The sequence below is a fragment of the Narcine bancroftii genome, chromosome 11, assembly GCF_036971445.1.
Source record: "Narcine bancroftii isolate sNarBan1 chromosome 11, sNarBan1.hap1, whole genome shotgun sequence".
In the NCBI taxonomy this organism is placed as follows: domain Eukaryota; kingdom Metazoa; phylum Chordata; class Chondrichthyes; order Torpediniformes; family Narcinidae; genus Narcine; species Narcine bancroftii.
The window spans coordinates 37,930,842-37,949,079 of NC_091479.1; the positions used below are offsets into that span (position 1 = coordinate 37,930,842).

At 45.8% G+C, this 18,238-nt stretch overlaps 1 long non-coding RNA gene across 1 annotated transcript; it reads right to left on the minus strand.

Annotated features, from left to right (window-relative positions):
- Window positions 1–8,889: 8,889 nt before the first annotated feature.
- Window positions 8,890–13,596, minus strand: LOC138745260 (uncharacterized). The gene is made up of 3 exons (XR_011346109.1): window positions 13,028–13,596; window positions 12,361–12,438; window positions 8,890–9,285 (listed from the first exon to the last, which is right to left on the minus strand). It is a non-coding gene; the product is annotated as an uncharacterized lncRNA (long non-coding RNA).
- Between the last annotated feature and the right edge of the window lie 4,642 nt (window positions 13,597–18,238).

Here is an 18,238-nt window from a genome sequence, read left to right on the forward strand (position 1 = left end):
TCAGTTACTTGTCCGAATGCCTTAAAAATATAGGGACTTTGGTGTTAATAATACAGAGTAAATATTTCACTAATCCTTTTGAATTTATGATCTCTGGGATTTCTCGTCATGTTTTCTATTTAGGTTGGTGTATCTTGCAGACCTGTTTGGTTGCAGCAAGAAAGAAGTTATCGCCTTGTAGCATCCGCTGTGGCAGCGCTACCACATACTGTTTTAAATTCCCCATGTGTGCTCGCTGGCCCACCCACTTCTGGTGACGTACTCCCCGACTTCCAGCTTTACGTCATTGTGTCGTGGTGTCACTCTCCAGCTGGCTGCCGCTATGCGGAAGTGTAGGGTTCCTCAGCCCATACATGGTGCTAGGAGTGGGCTCCTTCTCGGCAGTGAAGGGGAGTTCGTGCCATCTTGGACTATCCAAGTGTTGCAGCGATTTGGCCTCAGCGTTTATAAGGGGGAAATTCTTTCAATGTTTCATTCACCTTTATTACAGAATTCTTCCTAGATTATCTGTCTAACATTGAATGTTATGGGTTTTCTTGAACAGGGATCATGATTTTACTCATAATTTGGTGAGCAAATGGATGGGACATTTTTTGCTAATGCTCCGTGGGAATCGAAATAAAAATGAAGGGACAAGATTAGGAAGGTTTGTTTCCCCTTCTTTTTAAGCGGATGTCAGGATGATTTTCATCTTGCTGAATTAAAATGTGATTTGTCAGTTCTTAATGGCAGCTGCCATATTGGCATTGCAAGGAGAGATGGGAAATGGGTCAGGTCCTTGGTGGTCCCAGTAATGCAACGTAGAAAGATGTCACGGGGCTGAATGTGGTTTAGGGAGGGTGAGGGTATTAATTTTTAGGAAACGTACGTGGCCAGCCACCTATCAATATTTTTTGTCAAACAGAAACTGCTGCTGGTAGAAGCCATTTCCTACTTTGAACAGGCCCAATGTCAATATCCAAGCACATATTGTTAAGAGCCCATAGGATCCCAAAACCCAGCAGCAAGAGACATTCACCAAGACAAGTGGTTTTTAAAACAGAAGTTATTTTTAATCAAATTTAAACATGAAATTAGAATGAAACTTTAAATTAACTCTATACTTAACTAATCCAAATGAACCCCCTTCTAATTCTAAGCACACATGTTTGTAATGTGTATAAATTTAAGAAAAGTTCTTTGGTTCAAGGTTCAATCTCACTTCTCCTTCTTCCAAGTTCTCTGGATGCCCAGCCTCCCCCTCGCCCTACAACTCCCCCTTCACCCTCCCCCTTACCCCTGCCTGGCCCCGCCCCCTCCCCTCATTCACCGCCCCCGCCCCCTCCCCTCATTCACCTGCCCCGCCCCCTCCGGGCTCCCGCCCCTCCCATCCCCCTCCCTCTCCCTCATCCCCATCCCCTCCCCGCCCCCTGCACCGACCCCTCGGCTCCACCCAAACACCCCGCTGGTACCGGCCACTCCTGGGTGGGGCCCGGCGGGCTGCGGGTCGCCCGCTTGCGCGGCTGAGGAAAGTCCCGGTGCTGCCGCCAACTTCATCCCATTCGCGCCCGCGGCGACGCGACGGACCCCGAGCAGACGACGCCGCCACCAACGTCCCGCCTCCTCACAGCAAGAGCCAATCAGCCCGCGAAACCGCCCATCAATCCAACCCGACTTTAGCGTCCAATCCCATAGCGGCCTCACCCAATCAACCCATTGGCTCGCGCAACTGAAGCAACCAATCAGCGAGCGAGCGAACACACAGGTGAACCCAATCAGCATCGCAAGACAGAAATCAAAGGCAGTGGAAGGAGCAGGAGACCTTTCGGCCCTTCCACTTACAACTGCCCCAACAACTCAATCTAATCCTTGGGAAACACAGGATCACTTTGTCTTGGCTCCAGGATTCCTCTGATCTCAAGAAATACATTGTACCCCAACTGCAAGCGAGACTATTTACTATCAAACTTTCCTTTATATTTATTACCGCTTCCAATTTAATGGAGGACACAAGTGGTTGTGTCAGCCAGCTGGACCGCCTCGGGGAACCTCATGGAGCAGGCAATCTTGGTGAGAAGGTAACTCATCCCGCGGGAGGCCGGTAGTGACCCTACAATGTCATTGTAGATGTGGCTGAACCTATGTGGTGCTGGCTCGAATGTCTGGCATGGTGCCTTCACGTATGTCTGTATTTTGGTCATCTGGCAGAGTGTGCAGGCCTTGGCCCACTGACAACCTGTTTTTGAAGGCTCAGCAAGACCAACCGATTGACCACCATTTTGACAGTACTGATGGCTGGGTGCGTCAGATTGTGCACCTCATCATAAAACTGCCATCTCAATGCTGTCGGCACGATGAGGTGGGGTTTGCCATTGGAATGTCGCAGAGGAGCGTCTACTTACCAGGATCGATGTTAACATCCTCCAGCCTGAGCCTGGACACTGCTCTCTTGCTTGCAAGGATCTCAGGGTCATCCTGCTGTCCCCTGCCGAGGGCTAAGTAGTCTATTCACTGGGACAGGGCCTGGATAGACTTGATTGCGGGGATGGGGCAGTGCGTCACCCATGATGTGTTGAATGTCGGTAGTGAACTCGGACTCATATGAGAGGAGTCGCTGCTGCTTGGCCGACCACAGGTCCAACACTTTATGGAAGGCAAAAGTTAATGGCTTCTGGTCCATGAAGACACTGAATTGTCTACCTTCCAAAAATACCTTAAGTGCCTGACTGCCAGGTACAGCACCAATTGCTCTCAGTCAAAGACGCTGTATTTGAGTTCAGGTGGCCAGAGATGTCTGCTAAAGAAGGACAGGGGCTGCCATTCCCCTTTGATGAATTGCTCCAGTGCACCCCCTACTGCTGTGCAGGAAGCATCTACTGTGAGAGTGGTGGGTGTCTCTGGCCTGGCGTGTACCACAAGGGTTGTGTTGGCCAGTGCGTCCTTGGCCTTCTGGAACGCCTCCAAATCCTTTTGTCCCAGGTAATGTCTTTACCTTTCTCCGCATGATGTGTGCCACGGGGGGGGGGGCGTGGCAAGATGGTGTAAGGATCAGACGTGCCTTCCAGTCCTCTCCTGACTCTATCTTAATGTTTTGTCTAGAAATGCCCGTTAAAATTCTTTAAAAGTTTAGATAACTTCAGTGATGTTAATTTAACTTATGATGGTAAAATTGGTGGAAAAGAGCAAAAAAAACGACAACAGATTATCAAAAAACTACATTTTCCAAAAGTTCAAGTTTTGGAGCCTACCTACAGGAAAGACATCGAGACTCAGCCTGAAATGGATCCCAGGAGAAAGGTACAGCTTTCGGATGTAGAGTTCAATATTACATCGGTAGAGCCCTCTAAAGTGGGCGCCAAACAGCCTTTAGAACAAAGAGTTACTCAGGTTCGCACATGTGCAGTACCATCTGACGGCAATGTTATGAATGAACCACTTGTAGTAACATCAGTTTTAGTACCGGCTGGGGAAAGGCATTTGTCAACTGTAGCGGTGGCACTGCAAACTGCACCTTTTGAGATAAAAGAACCTATACAACTTGATGGACTGGGGAAAACCCCGGCCAGCGTCTTCCAGTCATTGCTGGAGAGGCTGTGGCTGGGGTTTCCACACGCAGCTATACTACAAGGAAGGCAACCAGAATGAAGGAAGCAAAAGAAGACCCTTTGGTTATGCAGAAGAAGCAGGAATCTGTTGAGCCAGAATCTCTTCCAATTGAAAAGATTCTTGTGAATCTTGAATCTAAATGATCTTATACAATGCAGGGATTATCCAAGATTATGACTGAACTTGGTACTAGGTTTAATACTCTGTGGTGAAAATACATTCTCAACAGATGGCTGAGTTTGGAGCTTTTAAGCTTGAAGTGAGAGATAAATTTAATTCGTGTGAAGAAGATATAGACGAAATACGAGATCATGTTTCAGATGTGACCAAAATGGTCAAAGACTTACAAACTCAAAATCAAAATTTGGTGAAAAAGATTGATTATTTGGAAAACCAATCCAGACGGAACAATATAAAGATTATTGGTTTGCCGGAAGGAATGGAGGGACCAGTCCCAAGAAAATTTTTTACTGAATGGATTCTGCAGGTGCTGGGTCAAGAACATTTCCTGGAAGGTATAATACTGGAACGTGCTCACAGAGGCTTGCGTAGAAGACCTATTTCAGGTCAAAGTCCAAGACCTGTTTTGGTTCGTTGCTTGAATTATTACGACAAGAAATAATTTTACGAGTGGCTATTAGAAATGCACAACAGAGAAAATCACCCTTGATGATTCAAAATAATCGAGTTTTCTTCTATGCGGATTTGAGTCAAGAAGTTATGTTCCAATGACGGGAATTCAATTCTGCTAAAGAGTTGTTGTGGAAGAAAGGTTATAAGGCAACCTTTAGATATCCAGCTGTTTTGAAGGTTTTTCAGGATCGTTGCCAACCAAAGTTCTTTGATTCTCCAAAGGAAGCTATAGCATTTGCTTAAGAGCTGCCAATTACTCGGTTTCAACAGAGACGTGGTCCGCCGCGATCTCTAAGGAGACAAGAGATGGAAGAAAAGAGCCGTGCTCCAAGAAGGAATGGTTGTAATGGTGACTCGGCAGTTGGAGCTGATTAAAAGAAGAGTTGTTCTTTTTTTTTAATTTTTTTTTAAATATTAAATAATGATGATGTTAGATTAAGATGAAGTGAGAGTTGGGGGAGAGAACTGGATGGGCACTATTTCCTGAAAGTCATCTGCTACGTGTGTGTTATCTCACACCCATTTTTTTGGGAGTTACCGCATTGCGCGGTTTAGACGGGAGGGGGTATTTTTAACCTCCTACCTGTTTTTTTTTCCTTTTTTTGTATTATTAGATTAAAGAGTTAAGGGTTTTCTTTTGTGTTTATAAAAAAAAGCATAAGAAAGTATTTGATTGTTTAAAAAACTAAAAATTCATGTGGTTTTTTTTGTAAAGTTTATTCAGTAGATAAGGAATATTTGAAATTTAAATGTGAATGGGATGGATAAGTTTTTTTTAATATTTTTTCTTTAACTTTAAGGTGAAAGGAGTGGTAATTCTGGTGTATATTATTTTGCTATTTTAGTTATAGAACGAAGGGAATAATGGTGAAAGTTATAAATTGAATTGTACAATTCTTAATGAGGCTTGAATTTTGTTTTTGGCTTATGCTCCATTTGTTGAAGATATAGATTTCGTTGCAGATGTATTTTTATATTTGGATATCTGAATTTTAACGTAATGATTGGGGATATTTAAATGTGGTTTTGGAGCTTTTATTGGGTAATTATTCAAGGTTAAAAGGGAAAAATGGTGGAAGAGTACCAAATTTGAATTGTACAATGTTTAATGAGGTTGGAATTTTGTTTTAAGATGGCGGTTTATGTGACTAATATGATGATAGATGTGAAGTTAGTTGATATTTGGTGAAGGTTTATCTCTATAGAGAAAGTTTTATTTTTCATCTTTTTTTTCTCGTGCTACAATTTTTTTTAAAGAATTGATTATTGTTTCAGAATTTTTGATAGACAATGTTACTGATTTTACTAATTTTTTATATTAAGTTTGTTAATTATATGTTTCATCTTAACTCTGTTAAATATATGCATTTAAGTTTGATTTAAATATGTTTTTTAAGTCTGATATCTTAGTATTAATTACTTTTCTTTTTGTTACTATTTTAATTGGTTATGTTTTTGTTTTTTTTGTAAGTGGGTTTTTTTCTCACATATATTATTAACTTTATTAATTCTTCACTCTTTATTTTGAGGGGGAAGGGGGGTTTGGACTAATTTGAGTTGGGTTATTAATGTGTAATAATTATTGGGGAGGGTATAGTTTATTTAGATTACTGATACTGTATTGTAATTTTATTATTTTGTTCTTAATTTTTAAATGTAATTCTATATGTTATTCATGTTATAAAATCTTAAATAAAGTTTAAAAACAAAAAAAAGATGTCGGCCACAACCGGTATGAATCGGTGATAAAAATTAATCGTACCAGTGAATTCTTGCAGCCCCTTCATTATGTGGGGTTTGAGGAAGCACTTAACAAACTCTATCTTTTCAAGCAGGGTTTAGTTCCGTGCCTGTTGATTTGACCCCCAAGGAAGTCGAACGTTTCCAACCTGAACTAGCACTTAGCAAGGTTTATATCGTAAGTCCAAATTCCCGCAGCCAGGCGCACAGTCACATTAGACGGTCTCTGTTTAGCTTCATTGCCACCACTTTGACATCTTGTGGTTACTGCCACCCTCTGCTGTTGGAGAATATCCTCCTTGATCTCAGCCCCTCAATGTAACTAAGAACCCCTAAAATGTCCCTCATGTTTTGGCCTTCATCACGACTCCTGGCAAGGCATTCTTGACACCCACAACTCTGGGTAAAAGAAAATACCCCTGATATCTCCCCTAAATCTTCCTCCCTTTGCTTTAGACAGATGTCTTCTAGTGTTTGCTACTCCCATCTGGGTTTCCGGCAAACTGAAGGGCATCTTTCACCGAGTTTCTGGTTTTCCAGCAGTTCTGGATGTTTGTCTCTGGATGCTCTGCTCCGTGGACCACCCCGCAGTATCCCATCTAGTCCTGGAGTCTCTGTGTCAGCAATGCTCTGCTGACCACTGCCTGATGGCTTTGTGGTCAAATGTGTTTGTCTATGAAACCGTTCCCAGGAAGGTAAAGGGGCAAAGTCCTGCTGACTGGAACATTGTGCAGCACCAGGGCCAGGCCAAACTTTCGCAACACCTGAGCCAGGTAGAACCTCAGCACAGAGCAGCATTTGGTGCCCTAGCACTTTGGTTACAAGCACTGCCACACACAATTATGGTCATGCTGGTTACACCCTTGTCCCCATTGATTGATGATGTACACGATCCTTCTCCAGACTCTATCCATTTTGGACCCCCACATGAATAGGAAATTTGTTTTGGGAATTGACAGGGTGGTGGTGTGGGGATGGGCCAAACCTGGCCCACGTGCAGCAGGACCGAAAGTTCCTTGCACATTGCACCTGATAATCAGGTTTTACCCGAATGACAGAGATGGGTATCTGTGTGGTTCTCCCTGTCTCCTGGACCTGGGGGTCTTTGTACTGCTCCCCATCTCCTTAAGTTGGTGCTTTGTTCTCCACCACCCCCACAAGAAATCCAAGACCCCTGGATGGAGGGCAGAGGCGCAGAGAGATCAGTGAGAACACGGGTAGTTTCAACAGGGTGGGGTCCATCCAGGCGCCTGATAACAGGAGGAACCAAGTGGGAAGGAGGATGCAGGGCATTCGATAGCAGGACATTGCAAGAGAGTGGATTCCTCGAACTCTTCAGGGGAGAAGGCGCTGGTCGATCCATCGGTTTAGGTGGGGCAGGGTATAGACATGGCAGCTGACTGGAATTGTCAGCGGGTTACTGAGACCTGGGAAAGGAGTGGAAGGAGGGTACAGTAGTGTTCTGAGAGTGCTGAGGGAGAGGCAACATGGGTGCCACCTCAAGGCAACGGTCCCCTGATTGATTGCAGGGATGGGCTCTGTAAATAGACTCATAGATATCCAGCACAGAGCATCTTTGTCGCCCTGCCATCAGGAAGGAGATATGGAGGAATAAAAGCAGAGCAGCCAGGGAGGGAAATAGCATCTTCCCACAGGCCATGAGATTAACAAGGGAACATGAGCTGGATGGGAGCTAAGAATGAAAAGGGTGAGACGAATATGGACTGATTACAACAGCTCAGCAAGCAGGAGAGAGGGGCTGAAGGGCCTGTTTATGTTTTCTCTATCTGGACCAGCTTTTGAGTTCAAGCTTTAAAAAACCCAATCATTTTTAAATTTAATATCAATGGTACAGAATGAATCAAGAGACAAGATGTCTGTCCAGCAGCAAGCGTCGAAGGCACTTCCTGAAACGGAGGCTCTGAAACCACAGGGAGGTTCTGGACGGAAAGAGGCCCAGCTTCTTCTGGAAGGAGGAGAGGAGAGGCAGGGGAAATGCGGGGGAAGGGAAGGGGAGGGGAGGGGCTAGGGATGCCGTCCACCGTTCACCTCCCCTTTCCTCTACACCGTTCCCCTCCCCTTTCCACTGCCCGTTCCCCTCCCACATCCCCTCCCCCTTCCAGTCCCCAGTTCCCGTCCCCCGCTCGCCTCCCCCATTCCCCTCCCCCTTCCCTTCCTCCTACTCCTAACCCTAACCCCTAACAAAATCCTAAACCTAACCTTAACACTACCGATACCCCCTACCACCACTCCACGTCCCCTAACTCTACCCCCACTCCATCCACTAACCCTAAGTTTATTCCTACGCCTATGCCACCCCTAACCCCAACCCTAATGCTACCCACCATTCCCTAACCCCAAACCTCACTCCTCCTCTACCCCCCTGCTCCTACCCCCTTCCCCTATACCTAACATAAGCCCACTTCCCCGAACTATAGACCTAACCATAAGCCAAGATATAGCCCTACCCCATGTCTCCTAACACTAACCCTAACTCTACCCAACTTCCCCAACCCTAAACTAAACCCTATCCCTATCCCTTACAACCTACCTCCTTCCCCTAACCCTACCTCCTACACCTTCCCCATACCCGCACCCCCTACAACTATCCCCTTCCCCTAACCATACCTCCTACACCTTCCCCATACCCACACACCCTACAACTACCCCCTACCCTATCCCTTACAACCTACCCCCTTCCCCTAACCCTACCCCTTCCCCATACCCGCACCCCCCACCACTATCCCTACCTTATCCCTTACAACCTACCCACTTCCCCTAACCCTACCTCCTACCCCTTCCCCATCCCCGCACCCCCTACCACTACCCCCTACCCTACCCCTTATCACAACCCCTACCCTTACCCCCTTCCACTACCCCCTTTCTCCTACCCCCTTCCCCTCCCCCTCCTTCCCCTAGGTTAGTGGTAGGAAGGGGAAAGGGAAGGGGGAGGGGAAGGGGAGGAGGAGAAAGGGAGGGGAAGGGGGAGGGTTAGGGGAGGGGATGGGGGAGGGGAAGGGGAGGGGGAAAGGGGAAGGGAAGGGCGGAGGGGAAGAGGGAGGTGAAGAGTGGAGGGCTGGGGTTAGGGCATAGGTGTGAGGGCAGGGGAAGGGGAAGATGAGCGGGAGGGGGTTGGGATGGAGGAGGGGTAGAGGAGAAGAGGGGAAGTGGGTGAAGGGACATGGAAGAGGTAGGGAATGGGGTTGGCAGGGCCAGAGGGATACGACGGGGAGGGGTTCAGGCCATCATGATGTTGTCCGTCCTCTGTTCAGCTGGGATGCGAGGTTCTTCTGGACTCGTGTCTTGTCTCTGAGATCGCTCCTTCTCCTGGGAAGAGAAATACGAGTGATAGAGATACTGTCTCTGAGGCCTGAACACAATGACTTTGGAGGGTCCCAACACTTCCCCCATCATCCCCCCTACCCCTGAACCCTCCCCTCCCTCACACCAGTACTCTCCATTTTTCTTGAATTCCTGTCCATATTAAAATCCTTTTCATGCCTTTTTTGGACAAGCCTCCGCTACTACCCCGACAATGCATTCCAGCCACCCACTACATTCTGTGTGAATAAAATGTACCCCTCACGTCTTGCCTAAATTTCCCTCTGCTCACCTTATTTAGACGTCCTCTGGTATTCTCGCCCCAGGAATGCACACAATATTCCAAGTGTGGTCTGACGAGAATTTTATACATCTGCAACGATACCTCTCAGTTCTTGAACTCAATCCCTTGAGTGATTTATGGAGCAGGATCTAAATATTTCTCTGTCCTGCACACTGTTCATAATCCTGCCATTAACCAAGTGCTCTGCCCACACATTCTTGTAATCCGCATTCAATGAAGATATTGGTCTATATGAAGCTACTTTTAATGGGGCTCCAACCTTCTTTGGAATAACTGTTATTCGTGCCCTTGAAAATTACTCTGGAAATAAACCTGGACCAGTTGCTTATTTAAGTACATCTGATTTACAGGATTGAACTCCATCTGTCACTTCTCTGCAAACTGGATGACCTATGACAACCTTCTACACTGTCTACAACATCTCTACCTCTGTGTCATCCCCTGACGTACCCACCCTTCCACTCCCATCATCATTCATAAAAATCACAAAGAGCAGGGGTCCCAGAGCAGATCCCTTTGGAGCGCCACTAGTCATTGTTCCATCTACTACTACCCTCTGTTTACTGCAGACAAGCCAATTCTGAATCCACACAGCCAAGGCTCCATGGATCCCATGCCTCCAGACATTCTGAATGAGGCCTCCATGGGGATCTTGTCAAGCACCTTACTAAAATCCTCGTGCAGCACATACAGACCTTGACCTTCATCTATTTCCTTTGACACCTCCTCGAAAAACTCAATTTGACTCGTGAAGCAGGACCTGCTCCTCACAAAACTATCCATGAGTTTGCCCAGCATGTTTGGGCATTGCCCTCGGCCCCAGCATCTGCAGACTTGCTGGCCAGTCCCTCCCTTACCCCTTCCCAGAGCTTCCGCATCCATTAGAACATCAAGCATTGCTGCCCAGTACAGGCCCTTTGGCCCATAAAGGCTGTACTGACCTTTGTAAATGTTCTCCACAACCTTTACCAGACCCACACCCATAGGAACATAGGAAGTGGGAACAGGAATAGGACAAAAATGGCCTATCGAGCCTGCTCCGCCATTCAATACGATCATGGCTGATCTAATTTATGACCAAACTCGACCTACTCTGCCTTCTCGCCATATCCCCAAATTCCTCTATCATGTAAAAACTCTGTTCCCTTACATCCACATGCTCGTCTCAGAGACTTTTATATGTACCTATTCTACCAACCGCTACCACTTTCTCCGGTGACGCATTCAAAGCTCTCACAACTCTCTGCATAAAAAAAAATCTCCCCTCACCTGAAGCGGATGCTCTCTGAGATTTGCACCTGACACTTTAGGAAAGGTTTCTGGCTGTTCATTCCATCTAAGGCCCCCACAATCTTATTTAGAATAAGTTATTAAGCTGTGGAAGGGGCAAGTTGGGAGAGGGAGGAAGGGAGAGAGCTGGTGGGGGAGGGGTGAGAGCTGGTGGGGAGGGGACAAGGCCGTGTTGTGGAGAGGGATCAGGACCGCGTTGAGGTGGTGAACGGACAGACATGGGTGGATCTACCTGCCGAAATAAAGGAGCAATAAGAAGGCCATCTCGGGATCTACCAGCATCTTCTGGGGCTTGATGTCTCAATGGAAAACCCCCTGAGGATGGAAGTAGGCCATGCTCTGCTACAGCTGGTACATGAACATCTGGCAACACAACGATATAACATGACCCACTCTGCCTCCACACTGGCCGGGTCTATATCCTGAGGGTAAGGGGAGGTGGGTGAAGGGCCCCTCCCTGCCAATCAACATCCATCCTCATCATCCTCTCCACCCCTCTCCCCTCACTACCCTTTCTCTCCTCACCAATACCCATTGAGACCCTCATGCACCCTTCATCGATATCCAGTCCCCAGCGAGACTCAGCCAGTAAACTCCTTCATATCCTCCAACCCCACCATCCAAGCTTGCCCCAGTGGACAACTTGACCACCCAGACCCACAACCACCTTGATGTAGATCATGGGAATGGGCTGCTTGGCCTTGTTGAAGTGCTGGACCATGCAGTGAACCGTCTTGGGAACATAGTCCAGACCCAGATTCAAATAAACCTGCTCTTCCTCTTGGACACAATACAAACATGTCAGCTGGATTTACCCTCCAAAACCCCGTGCCTCTCCCAACAGGAGTGCCAGCCCCTCCTGCTCTCTGTAGGCCTGATGCCCCCACTGCTCAACACAACATGGCATGAATCCAACGGCTCAGCGAGCAGAGCGTCAACAGGCCGTAGTGGACCCGTCCGCTGCCCCATCATTCGGCTTCTGGTGAGACTGCAAAAAATGTGCAGCTCTGACCGCCCTCCCTCGTGAGGCAAGGATTCACCGAGGGAGAAAAACTATTGACGTTTCGAGATGAGAAATGTTTGCAGCCGGGTGTTGGCTGGGGTCGAACATGTGGAGGCTGAGTTGTTGGGACGATTCAGAGCAGGCGTTGATTTGGAAGCGCACCAAAAGGTGCCAAAAGTAAGTTATGGGGGAAAGTACATTCGTGAAATGAATTGGGGAAACAGACTGGAGGGGCTGAGTGGCCGAATTTGGCGACCTTGTCTTGTGGTCTTGGCTGCTGCTGTCTGGAGTTGAAATGGCAAGAGGTCATGAGTTAATGGGTGAGGAGCAGGGCAGCCAACGTCAAAGAGTCAGCACTGGTCAGAGGGGCAGGATGGAGGCAACAGAGAGGCTGCAGCGAGACAGATCGATTGAAGGAATGGGGAAGGTAGCAGCAAATGATATGCATCAGAGTGAGGGTGGGGTGGGTGCAGGTGAATCTTACCTTGACTACAGAGGAGAAGTTGAGAAGAGGGACAATGATGGTGTGATCCAACTTTCGCACGATCTGCAGTTTGCGGTTCTATGGCGAGAGAAGAACATCAGCAAGGCTGGGCGATGGGTCGGGGCCCTGAGGGGCAACTTGTCCAAGTTGAGGGGGGAGGCGGGGAGGAGATTTGTCAAGAGGTCAGAGGTGGGGAACTCCAAGGGAGGCCGAAGTGGGGGACTTTTCGAGAGTCAGTGGGGGGGACTTTTCGTGTCGCTGGAGTGGGGACTCGTCAGGGGGTTCAATGAAGTATCATTTCAGTTTTTATGATTGTTTTCCCAGCTTCTACTAAACAATGAATTTGCAGAAAATCTTTGATATTTGCCAGGTGTGTGTGTGTGTGTGAGTGTGTGTGTGTGTGTGGGGTGGGGGGTTGTGTGTGGGGAGGGGGGCTGCTGTTGTGGGTTTGTGTGACTTTCTCTGTTTCCAAACCCCATGGCTGCTTTGGTCTCTGTCAGATGCTCCTCTTTCCACCCACCCTTCAAAAATGTGTTTGGGGTGTTTGTCAATTGGGTGTAATTGTGTGAAACGGGCTCATGTGTCGCAAGGGCCTGTGAACGTGCTGTAGGCCCTAAATTTAAATATCAGGGTTTTTCATTTCCACACAACTGCTCCTCCCCCTCACCTTGAATCTCTTGTCTTGCAAGATCTTCTTGATGGCAATCAGCTCTCCGGAGTCCACCAGCCTTGCCTGGTACACCACTCCGAAAGATCCATTGTCGATGATTTTAACATCTGTGCAGGACACCACCTTGGGGACGTTGGGTCCATGACACGGTGTGGCCACCTCTGTTGTGACCTTATTGCCATGTCCTCTGGGGCAGAAGCAGCAGCATTTACACACCCAGAGGGTACACAACAGGTCATTTATCCCAACCCAGCCTTGCTGTCCAAGTTAGTCTCTACCCCTCCCTCTAACTCCCTTCCAAGGGTCACCTAAATGTCAGAATTGATCCTCTGGTGGTTCGTTCCAGCTTCTCTCAGTAGAAATATTGCCACCCCAGGTCCTTCTATGATCACTCTCCTCAGACTGAGGCCAGTTCTGCAGCCGTTCACTTTGTCTACAACCCTCCCTCCATGAGAGGATCGGGTCATCTTGACCTTCAGCACGTCCCGGGGAGATGAACCACTCTGAACCCTACCACGGGTTTAGCAGAAGCCCTCCACATTCCCAGAAGCTCAGCAACACCGTGATCTTCCATGATGCAAGCGAGACCTCGTCGCCTGAGGGAGCAGGTGGTGCGGAGAGAGCCCCACTCTTCACCGCTCAACTCTGTTGGGTCTGCCGCAGCAGAAACACTTTCTAGCACCTTGATCCAGGTCCACTGGGGGAAAGAATCCTATCCCGGTTGGGGGGGTGTGGGGGTGTATGCAAGGGTGGAAGGGATCTTGTAACCACGGGGAGGAGGAGCGGTCCTGTCTCTCAGTGGACAGATCCCATTCCAGGTGGAGGGGGAGCTCTGTCCCATTTCTGTTGAAAGGTCTGCCTTCCATCCCCCTCGCAACTTCTCTTCTCCCTCAGACACCTCACATTCTCCCCTGCCCAGATTCCTCTACCACACTCTTATCCCCCACCCAACACCACCCCCATGGTTTCCCCAGTGCTTTCCGTCCCCTCGCACCCATCCCCCCAGCTCAACCCTATGTCCCCTATCTCTGATCCAATCTCCCTTGACATTAGCCTGTGGTGCAACCCCGTTCCTTTGTTCTCCCCTCCACTCCTACAGACCCCATCCCTGTATCCCCTCACATGCCATTGTTCTCCCCTCCCCAGTCCCCTCCAGATGCCTCATAAAGTGCCCTACACTCAGGATGGGGAGAGGGGATTAAATGCAGCCTCCATTCTCTCCGCCCACACTGGGTAAAGGATGGTGCCAGAGGAGTCTCTGTCCCAGTCGGGGAGCCTGTAACAGGCTCTTTATCTCACCCATGGGCGCAGGGTGCTTCCAAACACAACCCTGTTGATCAGAGGGTCCCTGGGATGATACAGCGTCCTACTCCGACACGTGGGCCAGAATCCCCTTCCAGGAGAGGCATCTTTCTCGTGTTGCTGTGCCATGGCACGACTCAGCTATGGCTGCCCCATGCAGTGACATCATCACCCCCTCTGTGTCATCATCTCCCCCCTCTGTAACACCTCCCCTCTCTGTCACACCACTAGTGTAATGGGCAGGGACATCCAACCATTTAAATCCTCCTCAATTTCCCCAAGCAAGGGGAGAATAATTCAGCTGGTCTAAATTACTCGTTGTTATCTATTCTAACTCCTAGATATTTGATCCCATTTTGCCGCCACATTTGTTGACTATTTTCTTGACATTGGCTCTAATCCCCCTTCCTAAGTGACATGATTTTGCACATATCCCAAAAGAACTTATACCCAGAGATGTCCCCATAGTCCTCCAGGGTGGAGCACAACTTGGGCAATGAGTGTGTCGGGTCTGTCAGATATATCAGAACAACTTCTGCAAATAAATTGATTTCATGCTCTTCCTGGCCTGTTCTGAAACCTTTAATGCCTGAATCCTGGCAAATGGCCTCGGCTAATCGCTCCATGGCCAGTAAAAACTCACTCACTGGGGGTGTGGAGGGGGGGGGAGTCAGACCTTGATCGGCATGCCTGTTGGCTACCTCTGTCCCTCTCATCTCGACATCAGTGGCTCAGGTTCCTCCTGCAGTGCACAGCAGCACTGCTGGACCACCTTTATCTCCTTATTTTCCTGGGCCCTCTCCAAATCTTTCCTTTCTATGATCTCACATTGGTTTCTCAGGAGAAACACTGGCAGCCAAAAGGCACCCTCTGATTCCCCTTAGAATTTGGGAACCCCGACTTCTTGAAGTGGGACCACACGTGGTGACCTATTTTCTCAAGATGTGGATCCAGCTATTATCTTATAATCTGTGTTTAGCAGAGATATTGGTCTATATGACGCTGGTGAGAGTGGATCTTTCCCTTGTTTTAGTATCACTGTAATTATTGCTGTTTTACATGAATCTGGTAAGTTTTGTGTCTCATCAATCTGGTTGATTACATCCAGGAGGGGCGGTATTATTAGGTCTTTAAATGTTTTGTAGAATTCTATTGGGAGTCCATCCTCTCCTGGTGTCTTATTATTTGGTAAATTTTTTATTATCTCTTGTATTTCTACTGTTCCAAATGGTTCTGTTAATTTATTTTGTTCCTCTATTTGTAGTTTTGGTAGTTCAATTTTAGTCAAAAATTCATCTATTTTCCCTTCTTTCCCTTCGTTTTCGGTTCGGTATAATTGTTCATAGAATTCTCTGAAGTTTTCCTTAATTTCTTTTGGATTATATGTAATTTGTTTGTCTTTTTTCCTTGTTGCCAATACCATTTTCTTAGTTTGCTCTGTCTTAAGCTGCCATGCTAGGATTTTGTGTGTTTTTTCCCCTAGTTCATAATATTTCTGTTTTGTCTTCATTATATTCTTCTCCACCTTATATGTTTGTAGTGTTTCATATTTTATTTTTTTATCCGCCAATTCTCTTCTTTTGGTTGTATCTTCCTTTATTGCTAATTTTTTTTCTATGTTTATTATTTCCCTTTCCAACTGCTCTGTTTCCTGATTATAGTCCTTCTTCATCTTGGTTGCATAACTTATTATTTGCCCTCTAATGAATGCTTTCATTGCGTCCCATAGTATAAACTTATCTTCCACTGATTCCGTATTTACTTCAAAGTACATTTTTAATTGTTTTTCAATAAATTCTCTAAAATCCTGTCTTTTAAGTAGCATGGGGTTTAATCTCCATCTATACATTCTTGGAGGGATGTCTTCTAGCTCTATTGCCAATAACAGGGGTGAGTGGTCCGATAATAGTCTAGCTTTATATTCCGTTTTCTTAACTCTCCCTTGTATGTGGGCTGATAACAGGAATAGGTCTATCCTTGAGTATGTTTTATGTCTAGTCGAGTAGTATGAGTATTCCTTTTCTTTTGGGTTTTGTTTCCTCCATATGTCCACAAGTTTCATTTCTTGCATTGATTTAATTATAAATTTGGTTACTTTGTTCTTCCTGTTAATTTTTTTCCCCGTTTTATCCATATTTGGATCTAAATTCAGATTGAAATCCCCTCCTATTAGTATGTTCCCTTGCGTATTAGCTACCTTCAAAAAGATATCTTGCATAAACTTTTGATCTTCTTCGTTAGGTGAATATATATTAAGTAGATTCCAAAGCTCTGAATATATCTGACATTTTATCATAACATATCTCCCTGCTGGATCTATTATTTCCTCTTCTATTTTAAATGGCACATTTTTGCTAATTAATATAGCCACTCCTCTTGCTTTTGAATTATACGATGCTGCTGTTACATGTCCTACCCAATCTCTCTTTAATTTCTTGTGCTCCAATTCAGTTAAGTGTGTTTCTTGGACAAATGCTATGGTAAATTTAGACCAAACTGGATTTATCAAAAAAAGACGCACAATAGACAATATTTGTAAATTTATTAACTTAATTCATGCAGTAGAAGGAAATAAAGCACCGGCAGTAGCAGTTGCTTTAGACGCAGAGAAGGCCTTCGACAGAGTAGAATGGAATTACTTGTTCAAAGTATTGCAAAAATTCAGTTTACCGGAGAAGTTTATTAATTGGATTAAAGCATTATATAAGGGACCGTTAGCGAAAGTGACAGTAAATGGACATGTATCAAAGCAATTTAACTTAAGCAGGTCAACGCGGCAGGGATGCCCACTATCACCATTATTGTTTGCGCTAGCTATAGAACCACTAGCAGAATCGATAAGAAGAGATAATAATATAAAAGGAATAAAAATAAAAGACAGGGAATATAAAATCAGTCTGTTTGCGGATGATGTGATAGTGTACTTAACAGACCCAGAACTATCAATAAAAGAACTATATAAGAAATTGAAGGAATATGGAGAAGTGTCGGGATACAAGATAAACGTAAATAAAAGTGAAGCAATGCCTATGAATAACGCGGATTTCTCAAAATTTAAGGAGGAATCCCCATTCAGATGGCAAACGCAGGCAATAAGATACCTAGGTGTGCAAATAAACAAAAATCTAGGCCAATTATATAAACTCAATTACAATCCACTAATGAAAAAATTACAGGACGATTTAGAGCATTGGAAAGAGCTACCACTAACACTGATAGGAAGGATAAACTGTATTAAAATGAACATTTTTCCAAGGATACTATACTTATTTCAGGCATTGCCAATGCAACTGACAGAAAAATTCTTCAAAGAGTTAAAGAAAATAATAAGGAGATTTTTATGGAGAGGGGGGAAACCGAGGATAGCACTAGACAAATTAACAGAATGGTATAAACAAGGAGGCTTACAATTGCCAAACTTCAAAAATTATTATAGAGCCGCACAATTAAGGTACCTATCAGATTTTTATCAAACAAGGGAAAAACCAGACTGGACGAGACTAGAATTAGATAAAATAGGGGAAAAGATACCTGAACACATATTATATAAATGGGACGAAAAATTGGTACAACATAGAACTTCTCCAGTATTACACCATCTCCTCAATATATGGAAGAAGATTCATGTAGAAAGAAATAAAATAAATTACCAAATACCAAAACTAATATTGACGCAAAATAAGCTACTCCCTTTTACAATAGACAACCTTGCCTTTAGAAAATGGGAAAAAAAAGGGATTAAAAGAATAGAAAATTGTTTTTCAGGAAGTAGATTCTTATCCTTTGAACAAATGAGAGATAAGTACAATATAACGGGAGATACAGCGCTGGCATATTACCAACTGAGATCCTACTTGAAAGATAAATTAGGAAGCAACTTGAGTTTACCAGAGGGAAGTAACCTTG